The following is a 14,006-nucleotide window of genomic DNA, read 5'->3' as shown; positions in this document are numbered from 1 at the left end:
TTTTTTAGAGTGCAATTAAAATATTCTTCCTATAGTTGTACTCTGCTATATCATTATTGTACAAAAATGACTTTGAGCTCTTAAAGGTCATACCATAAACAGCAAATTCTAGCAAGTTCTATCATTTTAGAAAAATTTCAGACATGATATGGTGACAGACAGTCTTAAGAGCCAGTTTAGCTAAGTATGAAAAAAAAACTAGCAGTAGTTGGGTCAAAGTATTAAATCCAATCCAGTAACCATTTATTAAGTACTTTGTTGCAAAAGTTCTGTATTAAGTTCTAGGAATACAAAGATAAAAAAAAAAGTTCTTACCCTCAAGGAGCTTACATTCTTTTGAGGGTATGTGTGGAAAAATAAGTACTTACAGAGGCAGTTATTGTCCATATTTGGAGAGGATCAAAATGACATCACGATGGTAGGTCCAAGGTCCAGTGTATCTGACTGCAGCTGATCAAACAATATAAACTTGCAAACTCTATTTCGTTGGGCACAAATAATCCATATGAACATTTGGAGTAGAGATATTTCTAAATTTGTGCATTCAGGGTTTCTTTTGAGCTACTGCAATTTTGACAATAGGTGGTACATGAGTTAAGAGTTGAAGAAAGCTGAAGATTTCTAGAGTAAGGATTACATTTGAAATATGGGGGATTGATAACCTGTATAATATAGTAGGGAGGCAGGGGTTAGAATGTCTAGTTCATAAAGCAGCAAAACAGAGAAGTTTGGCTAGAATGTAGAATGCATGGAAGATTTTAAAGTGTAATAAATTAGGTGAGGGAGGCTAGAACCAGATTATTATAGATTTTAAGTACCAAGTTTAGACATTTGTATTTTATTATAAAGATAAAAAGTAGCCTTTGAAGCTTACTGAGCAAGGAAGTGACATTGTCAGAAACTGAATTATTTTGATAATTATATAAAGAAAAGGGAATTTTTGGAATCTTAGATTTCAATAGTCCAGGTGAGATGAGATGGGATCCTGAAGTAGGATGGTGACCATATGATTGTAAAGAAGGGTATATGTGTGTGTATGTGTGTGTACAAATATGTATTTATATGTGTGTGTACATGTATACATACATAAATAATATATACACACATGCACACAAAATACATACCAATAATAAAAACAAAATATATATACACATATATACATATATATTTATACATTAGATTGAAGTACTAAGACTTGGAAAATGAATACATGTTAGGATTAAGAAAAAGGGAAGAAATGAGTATAACTTGAAAACTGTGAACCTGGATGACTTAAAGGATAATGGTGCCTACAATAAAAAATATAACAAGCTGAAGAATGCGAGGGTATAGGGCCTAAAACAATAAATTTTAGACAAGCTTTATGTGAGATATGTGTAAGACATTTAATTGGAGATGTATAACAAGTTATTGGTGAAGAGATCTACGACCTCAAGAGAAATAGAGCAAAATATATAAATCTGAAAGTTATCTACATATGAATAATCCATCAACTGACAAGCATTTTAAGCAACTGCTGTGATCCAGGTATTGTTTTAGGTCCAAGGAATATAAATATGTAAGTGAAGTATTTCTGATTTTCTGTACAATCTAGATAGCTGAGACAAAATGTACATATATTGATTTACACAAAATAGTTATAAGCATATTTGGAGGGGGAAGGCATTAATAATAGGAGAAGTTATGAAAGACCTGGAAGATTATAGAAGATTGCATTAAGTTGGTTTTTTAAAAAGAAAAATTAGGGATTCCAAGAAGCAATAGTGAGGAAGAATGCCCTCGGGGCATAGGCAATAACTAATACAAAAACACAATGATAGAAAATAACATGCCTTGTATGAGGAATAAGACAGTTTGGTTTGACCATATTGTGTGAGAAAGGCAATAATATGTAAAAGGATTAGAAAAGCAAGTTGGGGGCAGATTGTGAAGGACTACCATGTCAAACAGAGAAGTTTATATTTAGATCTAAGGGATAAAGAATCCATTTAATTTTATCTTGTAGGGAAGTGATGTGGTCAGACTTATGCTTTAGACTTATTACATTGCTGCCAATGCAATAAAAATAGAATGAATGAATGAACTCAGGGGAGTCAATTGGAATAGCAAGAAAGAGCATGTGGAAAGAGAAGTTAAAAGAAAACAGGATAAAGCATTTAAGAATACTTGTTAGTATTCTTATAAGGTGCTGTCAGTTGTCTAATTTTAGCATCGTGCTTAGCAGTTCTCTGGTTCACTAATGTGTTTAGTATTTGTTGGAGTTCCATAAGATTCACAAGTCAGAGAGGAGTCCAGGAGATTCACAAATCAGAGAGCAGTGGAGAAGATTCACAAGTCAGAAGCCCACTCCCACTCTTGAAGGAGGGGGTCAACCTTTGAGTTGACACCTCTAAAAGAGCATATAAAAGGACAGGCCCACTGGGAGAACTCTGGGAGATTGAGAAGCCAGGATTCAGTTGGGCAGAACAAAGGATTCAGAGGGAGCTGGAGGCTGAAGCTGGCAGAGGCAAAGGACTAGCAACAAGAGCTCTCAGAACCAAGGAAAGCTAACTGGGCTATTTTGAAGTAGACATTAAAGGACTAAATTTTAATTCCTGGCTGCATTTGAGGTGATTATTACACAGAAATGAAACTAAGGCTGCCTCCAGAAGCTCTCCAAGAAACCTGCTCACAGAGAACATCATATTTTAGAGAAGAGAACATTACAATTACTCATAATTGGGAGTGGCTTATAGATGATAATCAAATGAGAGTAAAAAAAAAAGAGTTATACTAGTATGAGAAAAGTCATACATATAGGAGAAACAAAAACCCAGGAAAGATGAGAATATCCAAGAGGACTCCATATTCAACAGTATAAATGCTGCAAAAAAAGTTAAGAAGGATGAGAATTGAGAGTGGATGTAGCATTTAAGAGATCATTGGTGACATTGGAGAACACAGTTTTAGTTGAGTGGTGGGATCAGAAGTTCTATTAGTACCTATTACTAGGTACTAAAAAGTAAGTAGGATGAGAGAAACTAATAGCAAGAAATATTGGCAGGATTTCTTAAGGTTTACCTATTAAAGGGAAGAAAGATGTAGGACAATAGCCTGAAGGGATTAAGTGGGAAAGATTTTTTTATTTTTGTTTTTTGATTGAGAAAATCTATGCAAATTTTTAGGTAATAGGAAAGGAGCCAGTAGATAAAGGAGGGACTGAAGAGTTGAGACTAGAGTGGTAATCAAAAAGAAGGTCCTTGAGACAATGGGACAATGATGAGATCAAGGGCACAATTAGAATTATTGGCTTTGGTGAGAAGAAGTCACATTTTTATAAGACTAGTGCAAAATTTAAAAGAATAGGGAGTGGTGTACTAAGTATGAACATTAAGCTGTTCTTGAAATCATCATGGACCATTGCACACATTCTGCAAATACAAACCTTACATGTTTCTCATTGTAGTATTGCTATTTTTTTCTGATTTAAATTTATTCTCTGTTTTGTTTGTTTTCTTATTAATCTTGTATTTTTCTACTGGTAGATTTTAAAATGAACTAGTTTGTAACACTGTTCAGTCATTCAGTAGGGTTTCTGTTAGAGGATGGCCAAATGTGCCACAGGTAGACCTGTGTATTAGAAAATATGGTTCAGGAGGACAAAATGAAAGGGAACAAAGACTTATAGAAAATATAAAACCCTGATGCCTATATATAATGAACTTTTTTTTTTTTCCAGAAGAGAGTTGAGAGGTGCTGATCATGGGAAATACTGAATAACATCACTCCAAAGTGAGACTAATTATTGCTGAAAAGACAGGAAATGACCACTTACTGATGTGAGAGTAATTTCTAAGACAGTAATCTGTATTTATTCAGAATACAACTTGGAAGAGCAAAGATCAAAATTCTAAACAAATTAGAAGAAAAAATGAAATAAGAAGAGATCATATAATTAAAACATCATTGGTCTGATTTTTTTTTTAAGGGCACTATCATCTTGTCAGTAGATGTTGCAATCTAGTTGTCATTCTTACCCTTTCACTTGCACTAACCTCCCATATCCAACCTGTTGTCAAATCCTATCAATTTTAGCTTAGCAACCTCGTATAAATCTCCCTTTTCTGCTCTGATACCCGCTCCACTCTGGCAGAGGAACTTATCACCTCACATCAGCATTGTTGCACTAGCCTTCTGGTTGTTTAAGTCTCTCGCTACTTCAGTTTATCCTCCATTCAACTATCAAAGCAATCTTCCTAAATTCCAGGCTTTACCAAACCATCCCTCTGTTTTAATTTCAATGACTTCACTACATACAGGATTAACATAAAATCCTTTGGATTTGAAAGTCCTTCACAACCTAGTCCCTTCTACTCTCCTTAAACTCTAATCCCCTCTATTGTGATCTCCAAACCTGCAATTCTGGCTCCTTTGCATAAAATACTCCACCTTCTGATTTAATGCCTTTCTCCCCACCCCACCCCAACCTGATCCTTATGTCAAGAATGCTCCTTTTCTTTTTCTTTGCCTTCTTACTTCGTTGGTTTCCTCTGATCAAATTCTACTTTCTTCAAAGGTGGCTCTCAAAGCTAAACATTTCCCTTAGAGATTACCTCCAATTTACCCTGTATATATTTTGTCTGTAGATAGGTATCTGCATGGTGTCTCCCTGTATTAGATTGTGACTTCTTTGAGGAAACGGTTGTGCCACAGTTTTCTTTTAATTGTCCTGACTCAGTTTCCCTAATTTGTTGTGCCTCAGTTTCCCTAATTGGTCCTGCCTCAGTTTCCTTAATTGTTCTGTCTCAATCCCCTTTGTTGCAAAGCCCCCCTCTGATTCATGAAGACTGATATAACTCAGGGCTACTTGCTCTAAGGTTATAAATTGTCAATGTGTAAACTCAAAAAAGGGGACTCCAGACATTGTCTGTAGCCAGACACTTCCTTAACTCCCAGTTAGTAAGAATTTATAGTCCTACCCCCCAACCTGTCAGAACCGAATTAATGGTCCATGCCTGGAGATTCCTGCTCACCAGAGTTTGTACTCCACCCCCTTGCCTTTGTTTAGCTACTGTTATAAATATGTCATTGAGAACTCACATTGGCTGCTGGATGCTGGCTGGATGCTGGATTCTTGGAGACAATAGTCTCATTCGGCCCTGGGACCAAATTATAGATCCATTTGGTCCCAGTAAATCTCTCCCTTTTAAATAAAATATTAAAAAAAAAAACTCTCTAATCTCTATCTTGCCTCAGTTTCTCCAGCATTACAGAAACAAACTTTTTTTTTTTTTGTTTGTGGCCATTCTTTGTATCTCTAGCACTTAGTGCAGTGTCTGGTGCATTGTTGTTCTGTTATTTTTCAGTCATGACCCATTCTTTGTGATCACATTTAGGGTTTTCTTGACATTACTTAATTGTCATGCTAAATACATAGTAATCACTTAATAGATACTTGTTGTTGTTAATGTGTGCACAGAATGCTTTCAATTCCCAATGAAGTTCAACTAATGTGAAAGCAACTGTTACAATGTGTTGACCAAAAGAACATATGAACTATTTTAATTAGTAAATTCTTAATCTCCTAACTGCATGGATAGATATGATAACTAAACACAACATCAGTACAGAATATAAATTCATTTAAGAAATCTTGTGAAGAATGTTAGAAGAGGATAAGATGTAGCTATAACAGAAAGATGTGATAAGGAAATACAGATTTTTAGGAAGCTTAGTGAGAAATTCTACTGAAGATCAGTGGATCATTTAAAGGCAAAAGCAAGACTACAATGAAAAGATGAAAAAAGAGAAAAGATGTCTCAAGATGACTATAATATTCTTTTCTCCATCAATAAGAGTAGAACAAATATGTGGACTCATGTCACAGTACTCAATGTTCTCCTTGGGTAAATAGAAATGAAGAAATAATACTAAAGAAAATAAAAGAAGAAAGAGTAGCTGTACCAGACTAAGCATAATCATACATTGTATTGATCTGTACACCATATAAAGAGATCTCGAAGACAGTCTCAGCTCATAGAATATAACTTCCTTAGAGAGTTTTGTCATTGGAAGTTATAGACAAGAATAATATAAGAAAAGACAATGTGGATAACTTGTGATCTGTACCTTAGAAGGAAGTATCCAAATTAATGAGATCATGGATCTTTCCAAATATGGATGTAACAAAGGATGGATCATACATGAATAAAAAGGAAAACGAGATCTGAAAACTTCCCAAATTAGACATTAATGATTAGTTTTATTTTCTTTTAAATCTAATGAATACTGCAAAATGAAAATGCATTTTTGAAAACCCCATGATCTTTTTCAACTGTATGTTTTTTTAAAAAAAAAGATTTTGTGTACTATTTATAAGAATAAGAAAATTGATTAACTATCAAAATAAGTTAACAGAAAGAAATAACACATCTCCTGGAACACCATGTTATTGAATGTAAGCTAACAGAACATCAAGTTTGTTTTAACAATGAAAACTTTCATTACATGTACAAAAATAGGTCATAGTGCAATAATTTCAGGGAAAAGCCTTTAAGAAGCCAGAAAGATATTCCTATGAATCTCAGTGATCTTGGTATAATGTATTATGAAGGGGAAAAAAATCACTATTTTATTACCCATATACTTTATAGATTCTGAAACTGTGCTCTGATAGTAAGAATGAGTTAATATTTAGAGGTTTAATTATTTTTAAAGTCCATGTTTCTCTATTTAACAAAGAACAAATATTCACAAAGATAGATTGCACCAATAAATAACCCTCTTCTACCCAAAATTGTACTGTATAAACTACAATCTCAAACTGAACCATTCTTTGAATTCTTATTTATAAAATGCAAAAAATTGTCCTTATGCACATATGTAGTAATGTCTACCATGTTCCCTATAATAATTTGCAAAGCAGAAAGTTGGTCTGCTATGCAAAGAGAAGAAGCTTAATGTTAACTAGCATGTAATTCAAAGGACAATGTACTTAAAACCTCTCTCTGGAAGACTATAAGATAGATAGACTCCAGAGCTGGTCAAAAACCTAGAGATAATTATATATAATCTCTTCATTTTACAGATGAGAAAACTGAGACTCAGAAAAGATGAAGCAACTTACATAGATAAGAACAGAGCCAAGATGCAAGCTGATAACTTTTGGCTCTACATGTGAAGCTCTTTGCATTGTAATATGTACAGTAGAATTTAGAACTCTGTAGGGGATAGTAGGTTTTTGTTTGTTTTTTAGGATTGTAAATTTAAGTTTTTGTTATTCTGAATGTAACAAACATTAACAAATATGAATATTCCCATATACAAAAAAGAACAGAAGAAAAACATTATTAATGAAACTGAATCTATATTATCCATAGCTTAATTCATTTTAAAAATGCATAACAAAATCAATACATTTGTTCTGAATGTGCTGAACTTTTTTCTGTCTTCACCTGAATTTTCTTCAGTTATATTCATACATTTACAGAATACAAAGATTCTTTAAAATTCTTTTTCTTCCCCCTCCCACCTTAGGGTGGAGGGAAGGCATTCTCATATCTAGCATGTAATTTTAATCCTAATTTTCCATCCTGAACAGATCCCCTGTTCTGGTAACAAATAAACATTGTCCAACCAAATAAAACCATATTGACCATGTCTAAAAATCTATATGTCATTCTATATCTTCATCCTATTAATTCTCTGTCAAGGGGAAGGGAAGAAAGCAAGTATCCATTAAACATCTACTTTGTGCCATTCATTGTGATAAGTGCTTTACAAATATTATCTCATTTGATGCTTATGACAACCTTAAATTAAAAAAAAAAATCAAGGGTCCCATTGTGTCCAGGGTCATTCTGATCTATATCTGGCCACTAGACTCAAATGTCTCTGTAGGAAAAAGTGAGGCAGGTGATCTTTCAGAGCCCTCCCTCACTTAAATCCAATTCACTCACATGTTATGGCAACACCTCCCTGATTGTCGTGGTCTTTTCTTCAACATCAATGGACAAACAACAAAAGAAGAGGTAGTTGTTATTATTCCCATTCTATGATTGAGAAAAAGGAGACAAAATTTAAGTAACTTGCCCAAAGTCATACAGTTAGTAAACATCTAGGCTAGGTTGAGATGGGCCATATTTTATCTGGGAAGCATGATTTATTATTAGTTTTGTGGAGTCATGCTTGATTGTTGCATTGATATAAGTACTTATGTCTTTTGAAGCTTTTAAAAGAGCAATATTTTATTTATTATGTAATTGCCCTCCATCCATCCTGGTTTTATTCCCTTTTCTCTGTATCATTCCAAACAAATATTCCCCATTATCTCTGAATCTGTTCCTTCCCTCATTTTTTATATCACAATATTATTCCACTAAATTCATACTTTAATTCAGCCATACTTCAATTAAGAAAATCTCTTTACCTTCCAGATCATTGTCATTAAAAAAGAGTGGCCATAAATGTTTTTCTTCACAGGGGACCTTTCTTTCTTTCTTTGATCTCTTTGGGATATAGGTTTATTAGTGGTATTGCTCAGTTAAAGGGTTTATACAGATTAATGACTTTTGATGTATATTTCAAAATTCTTTCCACAATGACTAAAACCATTCACAATTCTATCATTATTCATTAGTATGTTCATCCTTTCACATCCCCTATAACATTGTTCTTTTCCAATTATTATTATTATTATTGTAATCTAATGGGTGTGAAAAAGAACGTTAGAGCTATTAATGAAAACTTCTTTCCTGAACTATAATTGTGAAAGGTTTCTAGGTTTCTCTAATTTGTATATAATGTGATTTTTTACATCTATGTTATTCATTCTTTTGCAGTTCATTGTGATGATAAAGTGAGATTTTGTCTAAGTCTTATTTCTGGCTTTATTGTTCAGTGTTGGGACCCCATTTGGGATTTTCTGGGTGAAGTTATTGGAGTGGTTTGCCATTTCCTTCTCTGGCTCATTTTATAAATGAGGAAACTGAGGCAGCCAGGGTTAAGTGACTTGCCCTAGAAACACACAGCTAACAAGTATCAGAGGCAGGATTTGAACTCTTGAATATGAGTCTTTCTGACTACTGGCTTGGTAGTCTGTCGACTGAATCATCTAACTAACTGCCCAACAGACATTTGACAGAAATCTTGAAGAGAATATATGTGTAAAGATATATGTATCTTTACATGTGTCATGTATAAATTTTGATGGATAATAGATGAACTATAGAAAAATAGAACAGATTCACAGAGCTAAAAAATACAGTTCTAGAAATCAAGTAATGATATCTAATACTTTTAATTTTTCATACTTTAAGATTTACAAGCATTTTCCTCTGTTTCTGTTTTTGTCTGTCTTTCTCTCTCACACACATACATATAGACAGACACACACAAACACACACACATATATAAGAGATGAAGAACATGAAACTCAGAGAGGTTAAATAGAAGTTAACATTTTATGGTCACCTAGCTTGTAAAATGTCAAAACCATGACTTGAACTTAGGTATCCTGATGCCAAAGATGACATAGAACTATAGACAGAAGTGTTAACATCGATAATGCAAGAATTGTAGGTAGAAATAAGTATCAATAATAACTAACATTTTCAAGAGAGAAATGGATGATGGTATTGGATTAGATGATTTTTTCTAGCTCAAAAAATCTGTTATTTTTATGGTATTCATATGTTTAAATACTTCCAGTATCACATATGATATATTTCACTGAAAATCCAGTCCAATAAAAATGCAGAATTAGGTCTCATAATCTAAAACTATAGTGGATTATTATGATCATCTATTATATTTTTTTCTCTATTTTTTGGTCTATCTGAGGAATATAGGGACCTTTCAAATATCTGAAAAGTTTTCTTGAGGAAGAGATTTGCTTTAGAAATTTCGAACAAGAAAGTGCCCCAGATTCCATCTATTCTGAATCCCTCTGTTATATTGGTAAAACCCAAGGTAAAAAAAAATTGAGTAGTATATAATTATACAGATTACAAGTACAAGGACTAGGATTAGAAACAAAGTCCTTTTATTCCCAATCCAGTGAAGCTGGTTTAGCTAGAGAAGATCAATGATTATGGAATTGTAGGAAGTTCCAGTGTCAGAAAAAAGATACCTCAAATTCAATATCTCTAAAGCAAAACTCATTATCTTCTCCCCCCAAATACTCTAGTGAGTGAGGGGGAAGGATAATGCAAGCATTCCCCAAGAACTATATTATCAGTAGGGTCCAGAAAGGGAGTGAAATAAAATGGAAGACTTGGGATTTTTGTTATATTGTAATGATATTGAAGAAAGGAAAGAGAGGCTGATAAAACACTAGGAAATAAGGAAGGAATGAAGCTGAATTTATTTCTCATAAGTGGGGTGGATCCCAAGCAGAATATTGAAAAGGAAAACATGAGGTGAGGTGGGAATCATTTGACCCTGACTTAGAATTAATGTTAAGTAAAGTGAGCAGAATCAGGAAAACAATTTATACTATAAAACAACATTATAAATTGAAAAAAAAAAGTTGAGAATCTTAACTGTGGTTAATACAGTGATCAAGTTATTCCAGAAGATGAATAATTTAAAATATTATCCATCTCTTGACAGAGGTGAAGGATAATATGTATAGAATAAAATATGAAATTTTGAACATGGTCAATGTAAATGTATTTCACTTGACTATGGGTATTTGTTGCAGGGGGATTGTTTTTCTTTTTTTTTTCCTTAGTGGGATGTGGGAGTGACAGACTCCATTTGCTTGTAAATGGAAGAAAAGTAAACAAAGAATGGTGGGAAGAAATGAAGCAAAAAGTTTAAAAAAATGCAAGTAGAAGTTAGCTCAATAGTAGGTGTACTGTATAATAAATCATAAAATCTCATGTCAATAGATATAGGGAAAAAAGGAAAAAAAACTATTGACCAAATACAACACTCATTTATATTTTTTAAAAAATAGTCTAAGATTAAATGGTCTTCCTTAATAGGGGTAAGTAGTACATATCTTAAACAAAACAACTAGGTGGCATAGTAGATAGAGGATATGGCTTAGAGTTAGAAAAACCTGAATTTAATTATGGCCTTAGACAATAACTAGTGGTGTGAACTTCAGCAAATCATTTAACCTTCTTTGCCTCGGGATCCTCATTTGTAAAATGAGCTAGAGAAGGACATGACAAACCATTCCAATATCTCTGCTGGGGTCACAAAGAATCAGACATGACTGAAACAGCATTTAAATCCCAAAGCTAGCATTACCTATAATAATGAACAGCTAAAATATTTCCAATAAGCTTAGGGTAAAATAAAGATAGTCAATTATTATGTAATGTTATTATAGAACTCTAGCTATTGCAGTAAGTTAAAGGAATTGAGGAAATATGCAAAGAAGAAACAAAACATTTGAGAAATTGAACTAAAATCAATTTTAAAAATTAGGAACTTCTGTAAAGTAGCAGAATATAAAATTAATTCATACAAATCTATGGTTTTTCTGCATTTTGCCAACAAAACCAACCAGGAAAAAATAGAAAAAGAAATTATGTTCAAAATAATTACTGCAGGTATAAAATATACCTTTAGCAATTAAGACACATTTGAGTTAAATAAATTAACATAAAACTATGGAAATAAAGGGAGACAAATGATTGCGAGTAATTAATTACTCCTGGTTGGAACAAAATATAATATATATTACATATAATGTAATATAACATGTTGCATAATACAATAAATATATTTAATAACATGAAATATAATAAAATCACAATGCTGTCTAAAATTTTAAATTGAGTTCTATTACAATCAAACTAACAAAGATCTACTATACCAAGTTATAAAAAAAATTAACAAAGGTCATCTGCAAGAACTAAAGTTCAAGAATCTTGAGGGAAACAATTTAATTCAGATAAATGAAATATAGTATAGACTGCAAAGGTGTAAAATTCACTTAATGGCCTCAAGCATCTGGCAAAACTTCATCATCTCATAATACCATTCTTCTGCATTTTGCTTCCAGTTATTTCCTATGTTCTTTTAATTTGGAATCACCAATATTTCAAGCTATGGGGGCTGGGAGGCAAGGTGTGTAGTTTCAGGATATGTATATCATTTTTTGTATTGATTTCTTACATTTGCCAAAAACAAACAAATGAACAAACAAGCAATCAACAGAGACAAAATGGCTATTTTGCCCATTTTTGAAGGATTGATCATTATTTAATAGTATTAGCAAATCAAGAAATGCCTACTTAAGAATATATTGATTTGGGTTGGCTATCATTTGTCATTTTGCTTTTATCTAAATATTTTATTTTATTTTATAATTGAATATTGACTTCCCTTTCCCTTTTCCAATCCTTTAACCTGCAGATCAACAAGTGCCAGGAACTGTCTGCTCCACCATTCTAACCTGCATTGGTAACAAGAAGACAGACCATTAACATCAACTGCAACAGAGGCCATAACCATAAACTCATACTTTCCCCAGTCAGATCTCATTGCCTCACTTCCCAATTCCTATCAGGTTTAAAATGACCATTATTCGTTGTTATCTGACTCTTAGCTCCCACTCTTAACTCTTGAGAACACTATTTCTTCGTAGAGAATCATGAGTCCTGTCTTTACTTCCCAAGAATCTCTGGGTCTTGCCATCAACCTTATGACTTCCCCTGCCTAAGTATGACCTGGTTTTTCTATCAGCTATGAATTGAACACAAGCGTAATTCCTCTTTTATATTACATCTGTCCCAATTAGAATGTGAGTCTTTGAGAACAGGGAATGTCTTAATTTTATATCCGCATCCCCTATTTTTAGCATTGTACTCAGCATATTATTATGCTTTGCCATTGCATTCCATTTGACTGAATACTGTTTATACCTATTCTAAGTAACCCTTATTTTTCTTTTAAAACTTTGAAATAAGCAAATGTATTTTTCTCCTCCTTCCACTTTTTTTGGGAGAGTTGAAATTGGTAATCCATATTTGGCCTTTAGACATGACATATGTCATCACAGATGTTATATCTCTCATATATATGTGTGTGTGTGTTATACATACACACACACACACACACACACACACACACACACATATATATATATATATATATATATATATATATATTCAGGTTAAAGTAATTCAGGCTCTTTCTTAAACCAAAAGCACTAAGTAAAAGTAATTATTTTTGTTGATTAGCTTTTTCTGTTCAGGTCATGATTTCATGTAGGTCTTTAATAACAAACTATCACCTCTCCACTCCTCATGTATCCATCTAATGTAGACACAAATTCACATAGCTAAGGATGCTGAAGAACTTCAAAGTTATGCTTTTTTTTCCCTACTCAGTTCAATCAATATTCAGATGTCTGTTATGTACTAAATCCTGTGGAATAAAATCCCAGACAAAACTAAAAGTTTCTTCCCCTAAATAATGTTTAGATTTGCTTGTTTTATGAGCTTAAAATCATATTGAGTTTAAAATGTCTATAAGATATCCAGATGGGGGTCAAGGACAGAGGGAAATCTCCCATATAAATACAAAAATACTTATAGCAGCAATTTTTATAATATCAAAGAACTTCAATAACTTGGGTACTCATGGATTAGGAAATTACTGACCAAATTTTAGTATATGAATACAATGGAATATTCTTTATTTATAAGAAATTAGAAACCTAAAGAACTCACAGTATGCCCTGTGGCTCAGAAGACATGACAAGAAATTCTGAGTTCATTTGGCAGTTTGATGGCAGAATGGGCAGGGTCTTGGATGTGGAATCACTAAGACATGTCCAAATGTCCAAATATAAGCTCATGTACTTACTAGCTGAGGGACTCTGGGCAGTTACTTAATCTCTGTCTACCACAGTTTGCTTATCTATAAAATGGGGATTAAATTGTACTTCTCCTCCTAAACTTATTGTTATAATAAAGATGAAATTCTATTTGTAAAACACTGTAAATTTTAGTGCAAATTTTGTATAATTTCTAATAATAATTTTGATTATTAATAATTTGATACTT

Source organism: Sarcophilus harrisii, chromosome 4 (genome assembly GCF_902635505.1).
Source record: "Sarcophilus harrisii chromosome 4, mSarHar1.11, whole genome shotgun sequence".
Taxonomy (NCBI): Eukaryota; Metazoa; Chordata; class Mammalia; order Dasyuromorphia; family Dasyuridae; genus Sarcophilus; species Sarcophilus harrisii.
Note: the sequence above shows the minus strand (reverse complement) of the source record.